The following is a 15972-nucleotide window of genomic DNA, read 5'->3' on the forward strand; positions in this document are numbered from 1 at the left end:
GGAACCAAGATGTCACCATACAGTTACTGGGAGGGAATTCTGTAAAATAGGTGAAAGCATTTCTCACTAAATAAGGATACCATGCAGGAAATTTAAGAATTAAACAGAGTAGAACCAGATAACCTTTAATGCCCATTCCAACTCTCTGATTATGTGATAAGCTATCTGTCTTGTAAAACAATAAAAATGTTTCTCTTGGGCATGCTTGAAAATATATCTACATATATCACTGCCATAATTTTACGGGAAATAGCAACTGCACAAGCTGTGACCAACTCTACATGCCAAGGGATTTACTGTGATATATGGCCAGACTCATTGGACTAGACCACTTTATTGCACTGCCCAGTATCAGCGGGCTGCTTGTCAAGAGCCAAAAGTATGTTAAAGCTACTTTAAGCACAAAGCATTAAAGAAGCAGAAGGATGTTAAATACCCTTGTGTATCCACTTTCCCTACTTTTTCTGCTAGTTGCCCCCGACATATGCCAACTTTCCCCCAATGCATCCCATCAGTTACAAACCTTTTTTTATTTTACCTTAATCTGGGTACTTGTTAATACCTCTTTATCTTTACTTTGTTGTAAGAATTTCTACTCCTACTATACAAGAGTATTCTTTCTTCCTTCTAATGTAATTTTTGTATCTATCAAAGATATAGACACATATGGTTTTATATAAATCAAATCGTTCTCCAAGACTTGAAATAAAATGTAGTTGTTATCTCTCTTTCTGTCACCAAGCTGATTTGCATTCCCCAGAGGTAACTACTCTCACCTCCTTTGATGGTTTCTTCTGGTATCTACTTTAATGTTTCTAAATAACATGCTTGTTGAACTGTTTCTCACTTTTTCCCCATTTTAGGTAATAACTATTGACTTCCTTCTATGAAAATTGAGGACTTTACCCCCTTTCCCTCCTAGCCCCCACACATAAAATTCTTCACAGTTATCCTTCAATATAGTTACAGCTTTGTTTATAAGATCAGTGTTAATGTTCACAACTACCTTTCTTTAACAATCTTTTTGCTTTTCTTGGAGGGATTAATTTTTTTATTATTGCATGTAATAATTCTGTATTAGGCATAGATATAAATTCTGTCTAAATATAGTAAAATACGTATTAGAGATAGACTTCCACAAAACTCTATTTATAACCCCTTTGTACCATCAGTTATTTATGAAATAACTGGTGGTTCTGATTCTTATGCTTTCTGGCATTCCGCAGTGGATCCAGCTTGCTTCTCTGAATTTCCTCTACCACACCCCCCACCCTTCACTTACCCATGCCCCCATCTTTGTTTCTAGTTTCCAGAATGTTGTTGCTGTCATGTCTTTTTCCCTTGCCCTTCTTGATTTAAGCCTTTTAAAAATCCTTTCTAAATAGAAATATCAAAGTTTATTTTTTATCTTTTGGGGCTTTTGGGGGTTTTTTTGTTTTTGTTTTTTAAATTGCAAGTCTTCTACCAGGTAAAGGCATGCCCCATTCATGAAAGAATTGTCCTTTTTTTTTTTTTTTTTTTTTTTTAAATGGCAAGTCTTTGGGCATCGTAAAGCTCTGTTTTTTATTTTTTTTTTAATATTTTATTTTTTATAAACATATGTTTTTATCCCCAGGGGTACAGGTCTGTGAATCACCAGGTTTACACACTTCACAGCACTCACCAAAGCACATACCCTCCCTAATGTCCATAATCCCACCCCCTTCTCCCAAAGCTCTGTTTTTTAATAGCAAAATTTCATTTACTGTTGCTTGATTTTTCATGAATACAGGGTGTTAGAGTAGGCAAAAATAAATAAACAAACAAAAAACAAACCACACACACACACACACCAAAAAAATTTTCTCTAGTGTCCACAACAACTGAAGTTCCTTTTTGGGGAAAAAAGATGGATGGAATTTAGTACCATAAAAGGTAATAACAACAGTTGTTATTATTGAGCGTTCGCTTTATGGAGGGCACTGTTCTAAACACTTTACTAATATCAATTAACTCACTTGATCCTCATGACAACCTCAAGATTTCAGGGTTTTCATTCCCTTGTCTCTTCTATTTAATAAAAAATACTGCTTATAGTTACTAATTAATAGAACTCTGGTATATTTTCCACATTTGCGTATCTGATTTCCAACATTCACAGTTCTTTGTCTGGGAAGTATGGGACCTGATTCTCGCACTTTTATGGTCAGGCTTGTCCCCTCACCTGGACCCTTCGAAACAGCAGCCTAAGGCTCTGACCTAACCCAATCCTTCAAGGATTTGGTAGTTAATGTTACTTGCTAACTTGTTGCAAGAAATAAATGATATGCCAAAATATCTGACCAGCCGATAGACTGTTTAAAATATATAAGCACTAATAAAAATGCAAAAGTTAAATTTACAGATACTGGATATCTTGGATAAGAAACAATATGCTATTATTATTCTACTCTGTGGCAGAGGGAGTATAGCACAGTGTTTCCCATCGCAGCTCTGCTATTTATTGGCTGTATAATCTGGAGCAATTTTTCTAGCCTCTCTGGGTTTCAGTTCACTTATCTATAATAAGGATTAATAAATCCTACCCCACAGTGTTGTTGTCAGGATAAGAGAAATCAGTCTTACATGAATAGCATTTGGAACAGTATTCGCCACACCAAGTGTTGGCCATTGTCTAAACTGTTGGGAAATCTCATAGAAACTCTGAAAGAAAGGCGATATTTCGCATTTCTTACAGACAAGATAACTGAGCCTCAAAGAAAGTGCAAAGAGAGTAAGTGGCTTCTAAGTCCATAGTTTCCAGAGTAATAGTCTTTGCAGAGCTCCCAACATATCTGTTAGATGATGTGAATGAGATAATATCTAAGAAAGAAAAGTGCTTCTCATACTATTCTAAAATCAAGGGAGGAATATGGAAATGCTGGATTTTGAGGGTTTAGGAAACCCCAAGCCTTCTGCTTTGAATGAATATTCTGAAAAACACTGGAGAGTTAGAACAAGAATAATCTTGTTAGAACAAGAATAGACATGTGACAATTTTTATTATTCAGAATTATTTTCACATATGAATGCTTAAGGATATTTCCTGAAATTGAAAGACTATTTTTTTTCATCATCCAAGCCATGCTTAAACATGCGTTTTAGACAGGTCATGTGTGATCTTACTCCTCCAGTCTCTCTCAGCTTCCTACCTTGCTTCTCATTCGTGCACTAAGTATTCCAACCACACAGGATTTGTCTGTTTCTCCAGCATGTCTCGTTGGCTTCAACCTCTGAGCTTTAACACATACTGTCCCCTCAAACTACAACATCTTCCCTCTTATTCCTTCTAGCAAACATCTATAGATCTTGCAGATCCTTCAGGTCTGAAATTTTATCTAACCTGCTAAGAAAAGCTCAGTCCCCAGGTTTAGGTAAGCCCCAGAATATACTTGCATAACACCTGTATTTCTGCTTCAGAGGACTTTGCATGTTTTTCATTGTTTAATTGATTATGTATTAGCATTTGTCTCTTCTGCTAACCATATCTGATTCCTTTCCCCTGTTTACCCCCACTTCTATCCCCCTTAATATGGTACCTTTCAACTAAGTAAGCCCCAATAAATATTTGTTGAATAAAGACCAAATGCTTTGTACAATCAGCTACTTTCAGTGCTTAGCCATTTTCTAAAAATGAAAGATCAATGTTTCAAGAAAATAGGCACGGTAAAGAGTAATTTAGCAAAAGAAAATTCTTCTTTCCTCTTCAATATATTTTCATACTAAGTCTCCTGGAAATTTTGCCTGTTATAAATCTGGGTTTAAGTTTTCCCTTCCACTTATTATCTTGATTTTATAGGAAGAGAAAAAAAATCTTTTTACTATTTAAGAAGTCAAGGTGTTCTTCTATCTGAAATTATTTTGATCTGTTCTCCAAGATTCTTGAAGTAAAGACAGAGTGAGGAGAAAAAAAAATTATTTTACAGAAATATGACTGAGAAGAGCTTTGTACTCTGCAAAAGTTATTCAAAGTTCCAAGTAGCTCTTCCATAGCAAAAACCCACCAGGCAAATGACCCCTTTTCCTGTGCGTCAATTTGACTGTATAAGAACAAAATTTCCTTCTTACTAATGCTTAAGGGAAAAAATCATCCTCACTCAGCTTTCATGGCTAACCAATTGTCACTGTTCTATAGGCCTGTAAACAAGCAGATGAGACAACTGGGATTCATTTTCGAGATCATTAGGAAAGAGCTGAGATGGACTCAGTGAAATTTTAAGTCAATACTTAATCAAGAGAACACATGCCAGAAAAGAGACCAGTATTTTCATCTGACAAACTAAATATCAGCTCCAGTACCATTACTGAAGAACAGAGTTGATTCTGTAACTCCCAGCACACTCAGACAAAAATTTACCACTGAAGTCTAATTTGATTTCCTTATCAGGCAATTAGTATATTATTAAAAATTCACGGCAGGGTCAATCTCTTGTTGATTTACATAATTAAGTTACCTTCTCTCATATAAATTAAGAGAGTTTTTATTCATTTTTTGGGCAGATTTTTAAGGATGGAAAATCTGTTTTTTCCACATCATAAACCAAAGTTTCCATGGCTGACACATATATATACACAAAATTCTTCATCTTTCATGAAGTTCAAGCTGTCAGATTCTGGCAAGAGATGCCCAGTTCTTCCCATCCCCCTTTTTGTTCACTCCCTCTCTCTCAGAAATACCTGTAAATAAATAGTTACTTCTTAATACATGCTGAAAGCATACTTCGTGCTTCCTGAAGAGATGCTTGCTGCCTGTCACTGAGGAAAACGAATAAACATTAGTGAAAGCCAAACCTCATGAGGTTTATAGGGTTGGTTTAGATAAGAAAGCAAAAAAGTGTTTCAGATTGTATTTAAATCTCTTGAGCCCACAAAGTTTGTCTGAAGGCTTTCTCTTTGGGTTTTCTGTTAATACTTTTGCAAGTAAAGAACAAGTTTCCTGTGGGAATCTGGCACTCCTGATTTGGATCTCAGTTCCAGAAAATTTAGAAGTCTAAATTAATTTTTAAAAAGGTTTAATTTACTGATTATGGAAGAGAATAGGGGAGAAAAGTTTTCCTTGACCCTCTAAAGGTCTCTGGCTAGGTCTGAAAATGAAATAGACAAAGACGGATTAATGAGAGAAAAGCATGTAGATTTTATTGAATTGTTATATGCACATGAGAGCATTCACAAGAGAATAAGGACCTGAAGTGACCAGAGTAGGAAGGCTTTATGCCTTTTAGACAAAGCAACAATAGATTTGTGAAGCATTGACAAGACAAGGAGGTCTGGGATAGGGGATAGTAAATGGTGAAGAAGTAACTTAGAAGATAAGAGTTAGTTTATCAGGTTTGTTTAAACAGCCTTTGGAGCTCTAAATTCCATTTCTCTGGTGGTGAGGAGATCTTCTACCTCCTGGTACAGGTTGGATATCTTTCACCTGAGAGTTTATTTCCTGCTTTCAGGGAAGAAGGGCAAGGGTGGGCAGGTGAGAGTGACCTTCCTGCTTCTGTCTTATTCTCAAACTCCATCAGCTTAAAATAATCTACCCAGGGAGATTATTTGGGGGAGCAACTCCTGAGCATCATCAATAGGTTGTTTCAGTTCATTCTTCTGAACTGAACTATCCAGTATTTACTGAGAGCCAAGAAATATTTTTTTAAAAAACGCGCGCACGCACACACACACACACACACACACACACACAAAACCAAACCAAAACAAACAAACAAAAAACCCACAACAACCACACCAACAACTTTATTGCCTAGTGAACCAACTAAAAGAAATAGGTTACATGTTTAATAAAGAGTAACCAGGAGCCCACATGTGTACTTCTTGAGGACAATAAGCTGAGATGGTACCTTTGCAAAACAAACAAACAAAGAAACAAAAACTATTAGTTCTGTGTTACTAGATAAAACAGTTTCTTTATGTTTGAATTGTCCAAACCACCTTCAATTCACCTCCAGGAAAGAAAAATATACAAGAAAAACTATCAACTAGGGTTTTCAGTGTTTAGCATTGTTCTGTTCAAATCTGGATCTCTGCTAGGATGTCTGGCAAGAGGCCACGCATTTTTACTGAGTAGTGAGCACATAGTAGGCATTGACTCTATTTGTGGAAGAAGGAAAGGAAGTCAATATGTTACTGATTTCAAAAGTTTTTATTTTTATTTTTTTTTAGGATTCAGAAAATTAATATAGAAGATATTCATTATTTGACATGAAAAGTGTTCACTTAATGCTAGCCAATTAATGGGAAGTGTGAAATTACATTTTTGAAAAAATACAGTATGCCTCCATTTTAAGTAACCATCTCCAGAAGTTGTTTTCTAAAATTAATACCTGCTTTCCCCCAATCGAAATCCAGATTTGTATTCAGACTCCAGTAACCATCACCACCACACCATGTAAGAGACTATAAATAATTATGACTACTGATCATCTGATTTGTTTCAGAATCCTGGTGAACCAAATAATTTTCCAGGGTTTCTCAGTCAGAAGCACTTATATCTTCTATTTATTTCCATTCTTTAAATATGTGCTTCCATTTTTAAAGTTAAAGGTGAAACTTTCTCAATTTGATGTAGGTGTTCAATGTAAACAATTATCCAAATTTTATAGAATATTTGGAAATAAGTACATGTCAGAGGGGCAGTGGGGGAAAGACAAGATAACAAGCAACCATGCTCAGAATTTAGAACAAAGAGTACTGAACATTATTGTTTAAAATGCTTCATTATTACTCAAAATTGATCATTTTTGTCCTTCTACATTTCCATTACAGGAGAGATTTTCCACAAGATAAAATAAGGACAGAAAGAATTTTTGATGAAAAGTCAGGGCACACACTTCTTAAAGGTGCTCTTGGAAGAATGCTCATTTGAACAGGCAGAGAGTAAATGATTGACACTCTGCATAAGGGCTTTGAAAGTCAAGGCTTTGACGTGTCATTTGTTAGAAACCCTATTATAATAACTGACAGCCATACCCAGCAGATGCACCATAGAGATGTTGTGCCAATTTCTTCCCTAAGAAACATTAAATATTGTGAATTTTAATGTGAAATATTCAACAGCAGAAACCAGTACTGTTATTTCTTGTTGACAAGGTAAGGACTAAGCATCATGCACAAAATTCTAAAAGGTATAAAGGTTACGAGTGGTGAAAATCATATCAAAGAGTTACAAGAGCTCCACTAAGCCAGAGGAGTTGAAAAGTGGACAGAATGAAAGATTTAAAAGTGCAGAGATTCCTTTGATGTATAAGAACTTCTGTTTGAGGGACAAACCTTGAAATCAGCATTTGGAATTTACATAAGACTACTAGCTAATACAAAATATTTCATGACACAAGCTTAGGGGTTCTGAGGATTGGGCACGTGTTAAATATTCCCAGTTCCCTGTTTGAAATGAGAAAACAACCATGGGGGGGAAAATATGAGACTAAATGTTTATAAAGGAGATCTAGGCAGCCATCCCAATGACCGTTCATCATCTATCCCATGTCCCAAACTTATATTGCTTACTTATGCAGTTCATGCAGATTTGAAAGGGAAGGGAAGGTATGAGAAAATAGTTTCTAAAATGCTGCTGACCACTAATCTTATCATTGAAAGAGGAAATGTGGGCACGCAGGCAGGAGCAGAAGATGAGTCTTGAAGATAGCTGTGATCTTCCACATGTACTGGGCACAAATGTAAAGTTAAGCTTATTAGAACACACCTGCCATCCTCTTCGTTGTTCCATTTGCTCTAACTAGGGTGTCAAGAATAGCATTTGGCATAAGTGAATGTAGTACTTTGTTACAAAATGGCGTTACTGCCTTCCATGGTGTAATTCAGGGACATTTCCTCATCATCAATTTGGAAATTGAGTCACGTGATACTTAGGTGAGTGCTGGGATACACTGGGATGGCATATCCAGCTAGGCCTTACCCCTCCCTTCTTCCCCCCCACAGCCCCCCGCCCCCGACTGTCTCTTTTTCTTTATCTGAACACTTCCTTACCCCACCACTTGGTTTATATTTGGGAACATAAATAGATGATTTACCATTAAGTTCCTTTTGTTATTATCAATGCACTGAGTCACTGTTTGGGAGGTCAGCCACTTGCATTCTATAAGACCACAAGAATGCTAAAAGGTAGAAATAATTCTTGCCCATCTGATAGCAGCAATTTAAACTGATACCTCGGATATTGGGAGGAGGGAATTTCCTAAGGATGACAGCTAGCCTCTGATCTAGTTTCAAAACCACTTTAAATGCTTCACTGTGGTTTCCACCTAATGGCTTCCTGAAGCCATTACGCTCAGTAGAAGAATCCTTAGACCCTGGCACGCAGAATGAAAGTCTAAAAGGCATGTCTCCTATTGACTAACTAATGAATTCATTAATCCAAAGAGCCTGGGTTCCTTACCGAAGATCTATGTGTCTCAGGCTCAAGTGGTCTGGGGAGGGGGAAACAGACTAGGAACGTCTGAAAACATACGATCAGTACAAAGATTCGACTTTTTCTTTCTTCTTTTGCAAAGCCTAACCTATGAAGATGGAGCATAACCTCGCTGCTGTGAAAGTGTTAGAGGTGATTTTGAGAACTTTATTAGCAGTCCTTGTGCTCCTCCCATCTGCATGTAACTGCTCCATTAGGGAATTACCTTACAATACCCCTAATTAATGCTAATTTATGCCCGTTTAGTGACCATAAAAATGTGTCACCAAATTTTAATTGCATGGGGAGGGTAGATAGATGAAAGTACTAAAGAATTAGTGTGTCATTTACTAAAGAGACCTTTAGGAACAATAAAGACCATCTGCCCTGTCAATCTTCATACTCTGGAGACAACACTACACCTTACAATCCAATGATAAATAAAATTGCCTGCCGTAGCAAGGAGGGTAAATGTTGCCCTTCTTCATTATTTGTGTCAAACCAGGATAGGTGGAACTTTGAGAGAGACAGCTTGTTGCAAATGCTGACTGTTCATTTTAAAATTAAGTTTTACGGGTAGCAAAGCATTTTTATAGAACAAAGGTGACATCTATTATCCACTTAGGTCTCAAGAGTATATTTTTCATAGGTTGTTAATTAAATAGTTCAGAAGGCAGTTTTTGAAATGTATCAGGTGAATTCTTTATTTATGTATGCCCCAGATTCCCAATATTCATGTACTTAAATGAGAATTTCATGTCAGTAGGTTTTGCAGACTGCAGCAATGCTATTTCTAGATATATCCTAAACTTTCTTTAATATTTAACACACTTGGCTTCACTAGCAACTGACTTCAATGCGTAACAAAGCACACTTGCTGTTCCAAATTCAAGGAGATTCAGCAGGCAATACAATGAATCTTTGATTCCTTGTGCCTAGTAAAGAGTCTGCCACATGGTGCCGGCACTCTAAATATTTGCTAGTGTGTGAATGGATGGACGGATGGATGGATGATCTCCATCATCTGCCACATGGCCTCTATTCTCCATAATAGTTCCTGACAATGTGACAATTCTTTCTGCCAGATTCCTCTAAAAGGAGGAAGAAAAATCAATGAATATGTTCAAAGTAATGATAAGCACTCCAAAGACTCTGGCACGAACTCCTATTAGGTGATGCCAGGCTAATAATATAATTGCTAAAACCTCTGGTACTCCTACACCCAAGCCTTTCTAATTGGAAGGATTCCAGATGACTCAGAAGCTCTTCTGTCTTTAGCTATTCACAGAGAACCAGTCATCTCTCCACTCATTGCCACCCAGGCTACTCTCACACGTACAACTGTCCCTGAAGCACTCTTTTCTGTGTCTCTCTGACACAGCCACTGCTTGCAGAGCCTGGATTCAGAGCCCTGGGCTAGGACATTTCTGTCCAAACCAGGATGACCACAGGTAAGCCTGTAAGTCCTTAGATCTCAGGATATAGCTCTGAAAGGCAGAATTTTCTTTTTGATGCGTGGCGAACAACTGTTCTAAACTAATGCTCATTTTATTGATGTCTGGTCACTGTTTCAAAGCAGCTGGTAAGCAAAGAGACTCACAGAGCATGACCAGGCAGGGAGTCCCAGAGAAACAGGACAGGAGCCAGGGTGGTAAGGGCATTGTATTTTTCTGATGGGAGGATCTTCAAATAGTGATTCAGAAAGACATTATGTGTATATATACATACATACATACACATACACACACACATACACACATATGTATGCATATATATACACATGTATATACTCTTTTAGTTGATTTAAATATATGTATACATACATATATGTATGTATGTAAGAGTAAATATTTTCCGATGCTATCTATCCATCTACCTATCTACGGCATTCATAAGAATATGCAACCAAATTATAAAATGGTTAGTTCTGGTACTTAGAAATACAGATAAATTTTACTATATTTATTGACCTTACTGTATTTACTGAAATTTTAATTTTACAACTAGCAAGTATGACATTATTCCTCCAAAGAAGTTATTACCACTCTGAATAGTTATCAATAATAAAAAAGAAAACATATTCAGTGACAAAGAGAGTGAGAAATCCTTGACAATGATTCCTCTAAATTTCTGATTCAGAAAATATAAGCCTTTAACTTGGATAAGGAAAATAAAACACTATTTCTCCTCTGATTATCTTAACATTCAGAAAATACAAGTATTTTAAATGATGTGAGTAGGTAAAAAGGTACTGAATTTCACGACATAGTTTCTTTGTATCACTATATACCAAAATTTTATCAAATCAGTCACCAAATACGCATTTACATTCAGGTTATTTCGGAGACTGTTCTAGTTTGGAAACCATGAAAAGCTCCAGCCACCGCCTGTGTTAACCCAGAAGGCAGAATGCCAGCTCTCCCTGCCAGCACTGCTGAAACAGGAATGCTGGGAAACACTGAGGGCAAGTTTGGCCATTTCCCCCAAGTTTCCAAACCCAGTGTGTCTTCCCTGAGTTCATTAATAAAATGGGCTCTCCTTCCCCAGCATTCAGTTCTTAAAACAACCTGGAATTGCCAACTCAGTACAGGAATGAGATTAGAACAATTTTCCCTTGATTTTAAGGAGCGTCTTTTTCCTTGCGAGTTGAAGTTACAAAATGGCACTACTTGTCATCAGGAATTTTAAGGCCATTTAGTCTACTGTATTGATTCCCATGCGGCTCTAGGGCTGGATCAAAGGCATGACAGAAACAGAAAATGAAAAAGGTGAAATAACACATGAGCAAGGTAATCTCAAAAATAGAAAAGGAGAAGAAAACAAAAGGAAGATTTTCTTCCTCCTTTTAACCCAGTTCTCTTGGGGACAGTCTTTAATGATCTAGAAGGTCTTAGGAAGGAGGAAAGGTTATCTCACTGGCATCGGGAATGCTATCCTGGGGATTTTATTACAGCGGAAGTGAAAAGGAAGCCCTGATTCTCTATCTGGCTCAGGGTCACCTCTGTCTGTGATGCGCCTTATGACTGCGTGGAAAGATAAACATATGGCACCTCAAACTATTTTTATTTGATAAGGACACAAATAAAACTGGGACCTTAAAAAAATAAAAGTTACATTTAATTAGAAGGACTATTTAGAGAACATTTCACTGATTGATTGGTCTCTTGCCCATAAATATTGTTGACCTGCATTCTCCATGATTTTCATTCTTTCTTTTCCAATGCAAGGTCAGTTTCATACAGACAATATATTGTTTCTCATAAAAATGAAACGGCCCTTCTTCATGTATGGAGGCTATAATTAAAATACATCCAGATCTGTAGCAGCAAACTTTAAGACACTTGAACGCTGCCAGTAACAACTTTCTCAACCCGTGAAGAGACTGCGAGCAGAATCCCAGGATGGCTGGCGTGCAGAGATTGCACTGATATGTGTGAGGATGTATGTCATAATGGAGGGATACGGAATCTGAGCTGTGCAGTGGAGATATCCACCTACCTTTCAGCTATGTGGGCAGGAACCACATTCGTTAAAATGGTTTATGGCTCTTAAAGGATTATTTGGGGCTTTGATGCCTAAGGATAACATCGGTTATTACACAGAGTCGTTAAGGATCAATTGATGAAATACTATCACAAAATGGCCTGATAAGCACTGGAGCTATTTAGGATTGTGAATATGCTGAAAGATGCTTTTTGGCTTGGTTGGAATTTAAGGCAACACCACTAAGTATGTAATGCTGGGGAAATTCAGCCTCAGATAAGGAAACTTGAAAAAGGAAATGAAATCTTATGTTTCACGTACAAGAAAGAAAACAAAGATATGCATATGTAAACCACAGGGTTTTACCTACTCACGTATTTTACTCCTGATGGAGTGAAGACAGTTGAAGAAAAATTAGGTAAGAGTTCAATAGAAAACCTTAGTTGATTAAAATGCCAATAGCAGAACTAGACAACTGGAAGACTTGAGTAGGATGAGATAAGTGCTATTGCAAAAAATAAATAATTTTAAATGATTTAACACAAGCATCAATAAAATGGTAACAGCTAGGAGCCTGTTTTTAAGTGTATATGGTTAGCTATTCTGTGTTTTCTCTCTCCCACAGACGCACATGTGCACACATCAAAATTAATTACCATCTTGTCCTCCAAGCTACGGTGGTTGTGAATAGTGAATGTTATCCCCTAGCCAAAAAAAGACAGTAATAATCCCCTAGCCAAAAAAAGAGAGTAATAAAGTCCTAGAAATGTATTAAAGGTCCTGAAATAGACTTCTCTAAATAAAACTTTTGAAAGAGTTATAAAATTTATTTTTAGTTACCATAACTTCAACTCTTATCCATGTACATGGTGGAATTATAGAATAGCCCAAAATATTAATTTTATTTTCTCTATTAGATTTTAGCATGCATTATGTATTTAGGCCAAAAAACCAGAAAAGAATCCTGATAATAAACATGCTTCAATAACAGATAACACCAAACTTAGAAGGAGCATACAAAGCGTTTACTTTTACTGACAGACCTTTCTACAACTTAATCTAGATAAGAAAACAAAAGATCACCTCTTGGATTACTGTCACACATCAGCTTAAAAAGAACTGCCTTTTCTCTTTCTCCAGCTTTTCCTGGGAAAAGCTAATATGTTTACATTTCCAAGTTTTGTTTTGTTGTTGTTGTTTTTCCTACCTGGAGATGGGCAAATAAAAAGTAAAGGTGGGAGAGGTGAGCAGTGACTGAGGCTGAAGACATGATCATGTTGTCAATCCAAAGTACCGGCAGCAGAAGAGCCACAACAACAACAAACATGGTCTGGGTTCAAAAAAGAAAAGAAAAAAGAAAAGAAAGAAAGGAAACAACTAGCAAATGAATAGGAAACATATATTAAGCATGTGGAAAAGAAAGGAAAATAAGCACATAAAGTAAGTTCGGAGAGCAGACCTGGGATCTGTCTTAGAGGATGAAGTTCATTTCCAGAGGTCAAAGCTGAAAGAGAATTACAAACACAAGGAAAGCATGGGTTGCAGGAAGCATGGAAATAATCAGTTAATAGTTAGAAAAGCACGACATAAATATAGGAAATATAAAGAGGAAAAACAAGATAGAAAAAAAAAAGCAGGTTGAAAACTACAGAAGGCTTGGTCATACTGAGGATATGTGTGGTGAAATCATTTTTGCTTTTTCCATACTTCTCTGATCATTTTCAGTCTCCACACTGGGCTGTTATCTTTCTTTCTTTTTTTTTTTTTTGACTTTTTGACTTTTTGACTTTATTTGAAACTTTCAATTTTCCGAAGTGGTCATATGATTTTATAGTCTCATCAACAATGTCTGGTAGTTCCAATTCCTTGGCATCCTATCTAACCCTTGACATTATCAGTCCTTTTAATTTCAGCCTTTCTGGTAAGTGTATAAGATATTTCCCCAGGATTACATCTTTGTCCCGAGATTCACGACATTCTTTAGGGTTGCCCCCTTTACAGACAATGCCAACCATCACTGAACCTCTGATGACTCTCAGATATGTTTCTCCAGTTTCAACGTCTAAACCCCTCTCCAAACCTCCGTTCCACATTTCCAGCTAACGTATGGATTATTCATCTCAAACAGCCCTAAAGCACCTCCAAATCAACATGTCGTGACTTGTCCTTCTCTAGATTTTATAAATGACACGATCATTCTCCTTTGATGAAAAGCAGTTTCCCTATTAAGTATACCATTTGTACATTAGAAAGAAGGGGGGAGGGGGGAGGGAGGGGGAGAGAGGGAGGAGGGAAGGCGGGAGGAAGGAAGAAAAGAAGGAAAAAAGGAAGGAAGGACCTGCTAAAGGAACAGCCTGGGACAGTTGATTCAGTACAGAGGCCCACTGAGTGAAGTCTGCAAACCCCTTCCCATTTTAACAAGGGATCAAACTAGAGGCCATCAGCGAAAGGGTAACTCTTCTGTGTGCTGGGCAGTGCCTAAGAGGGAGTCTGGTACAAAGCAAGTAAAGGAAATAATGACCACATCATTTACATACTCTCTAATGGAAATGGGATTTGAAATATGAGAAAGTATTAAGCAAGCAACAATGTTAGCAAAAGTGTGAAAGTCACTAAAAAGCAATGAAAAGAGGGTTAAACTAATGATGATGCGCTGGAGTAAAGACAAAGCAAGTCTTATGCTCCACCCTTATCTAAGTCCAGCACGGGGCCTGGCATTCAGTAGGTATTCAATAAATTACATGTGGACTTTCACAATTTGCTTAAGATTATATAGCCACTAGAACTTTCTGACGCTCTAGATCTATTCATCAGAGAGAGAGGATGGAACTAAGAAGGAATTGACACAAGCTAGGAGGTAAGAGGTCATTAGGATCTGGAATGGTAGAAGAACCAAAAAGAAGGACACATGAGAGAGAAATAGGGGAACAGAATGCCAAGACTTACACGATATAGTTAAAAGAAAATGAAAAGTTGGCTGTAAGTGATTAGCTTGAATATTCTGAGAAAATGGAAAATTGCTGCTAACATGAAAATTTAGAGGACGAGCTGTTTTGGATATGATGTGGATGAATTTGGTTTTGGAAGTCAAGGGTAAGACAAGGCTTAGGGGAGCATTCCTCAAGCAGGAAAGAAGTATCAGTTGAATAACAGTATTCTTTATAATACTACTTAATTCTTAAGTATCATATCCAGGGTACAGTAAATACTAGTAGTAGTAATAGTATATAGTTTTTATTTAACAAGTATAAAAAAAGTATGTATGCCTTTCATATCATTTCTTATGTATTCCCAAGCAGACAACCTGGGAATACTATTTGTGAAATAAAGTACTGTTATGAATTCCACAATGAAGATTTTCTCCAGTAAATTCAGTTTCCTGAATTCCTGACTGAATCCTACAGGGCAATGCCCTACCACTCAGCGGTTTCCTTATCTAGATAACATTATCAATTATTATCTCAGCTTAGTTGATCACCACAGTTAGTGGTATTTATTTCCTAAAATAAATGATTTTATGATTTGCTGAAATAATTCATATTTACTTGTTATTAATTTGCTACCATATTTTCAATAATCATGATTATGAATCATCTTGTCAAATATTCTCCCCTCCTGCACACACCCCAGGGCTTCCTATTTCTACTGCTAGTTTGATTAGAGTGCTATTTATAAGTACTTTTTTTAATCCTCTATCTAAAATATGATTTGATACTTTTAATTTTTCATTTATTAGAATAGGCTTCTCTTAGGCCACTGGTTCTTTGCTATAAAGTACATTTCTGAAATTAGCCTGTTGCCTTCATGTTTGCAATTATTACTTGTTTAAAAACTACTTCATTATTTTCCCTTGGGTTCCAGGTTCCTAACCTATGAAATGAGGCAGTGGGACGAGATGGTCTTAAGGTCTCTTCAGGTCGAGTGTCAGTGAATTTTATGTCTAATAACAACACTGCATAATTACACAATTCTCCTGGCTCATTCTATCACATTTGTAATGTCATTAATATTAAAAATTTAGGCAGCTTGTATAAATAGCACAGCACTATGACCTATAGCAC

Source organism: Mustela erminea, chromosome 15 (assembly GCF_009829155.1).
Source record: "Mustela erminea isolate mMusErm1 chromosome 15, mMusErm1.Pri, whole genome shotgun sequence".
NCBI lineage: Eukaryota > Metazoa > Chordata > Mammalia > Carnivora > Mustelidae > Mustela > Mustela erminea.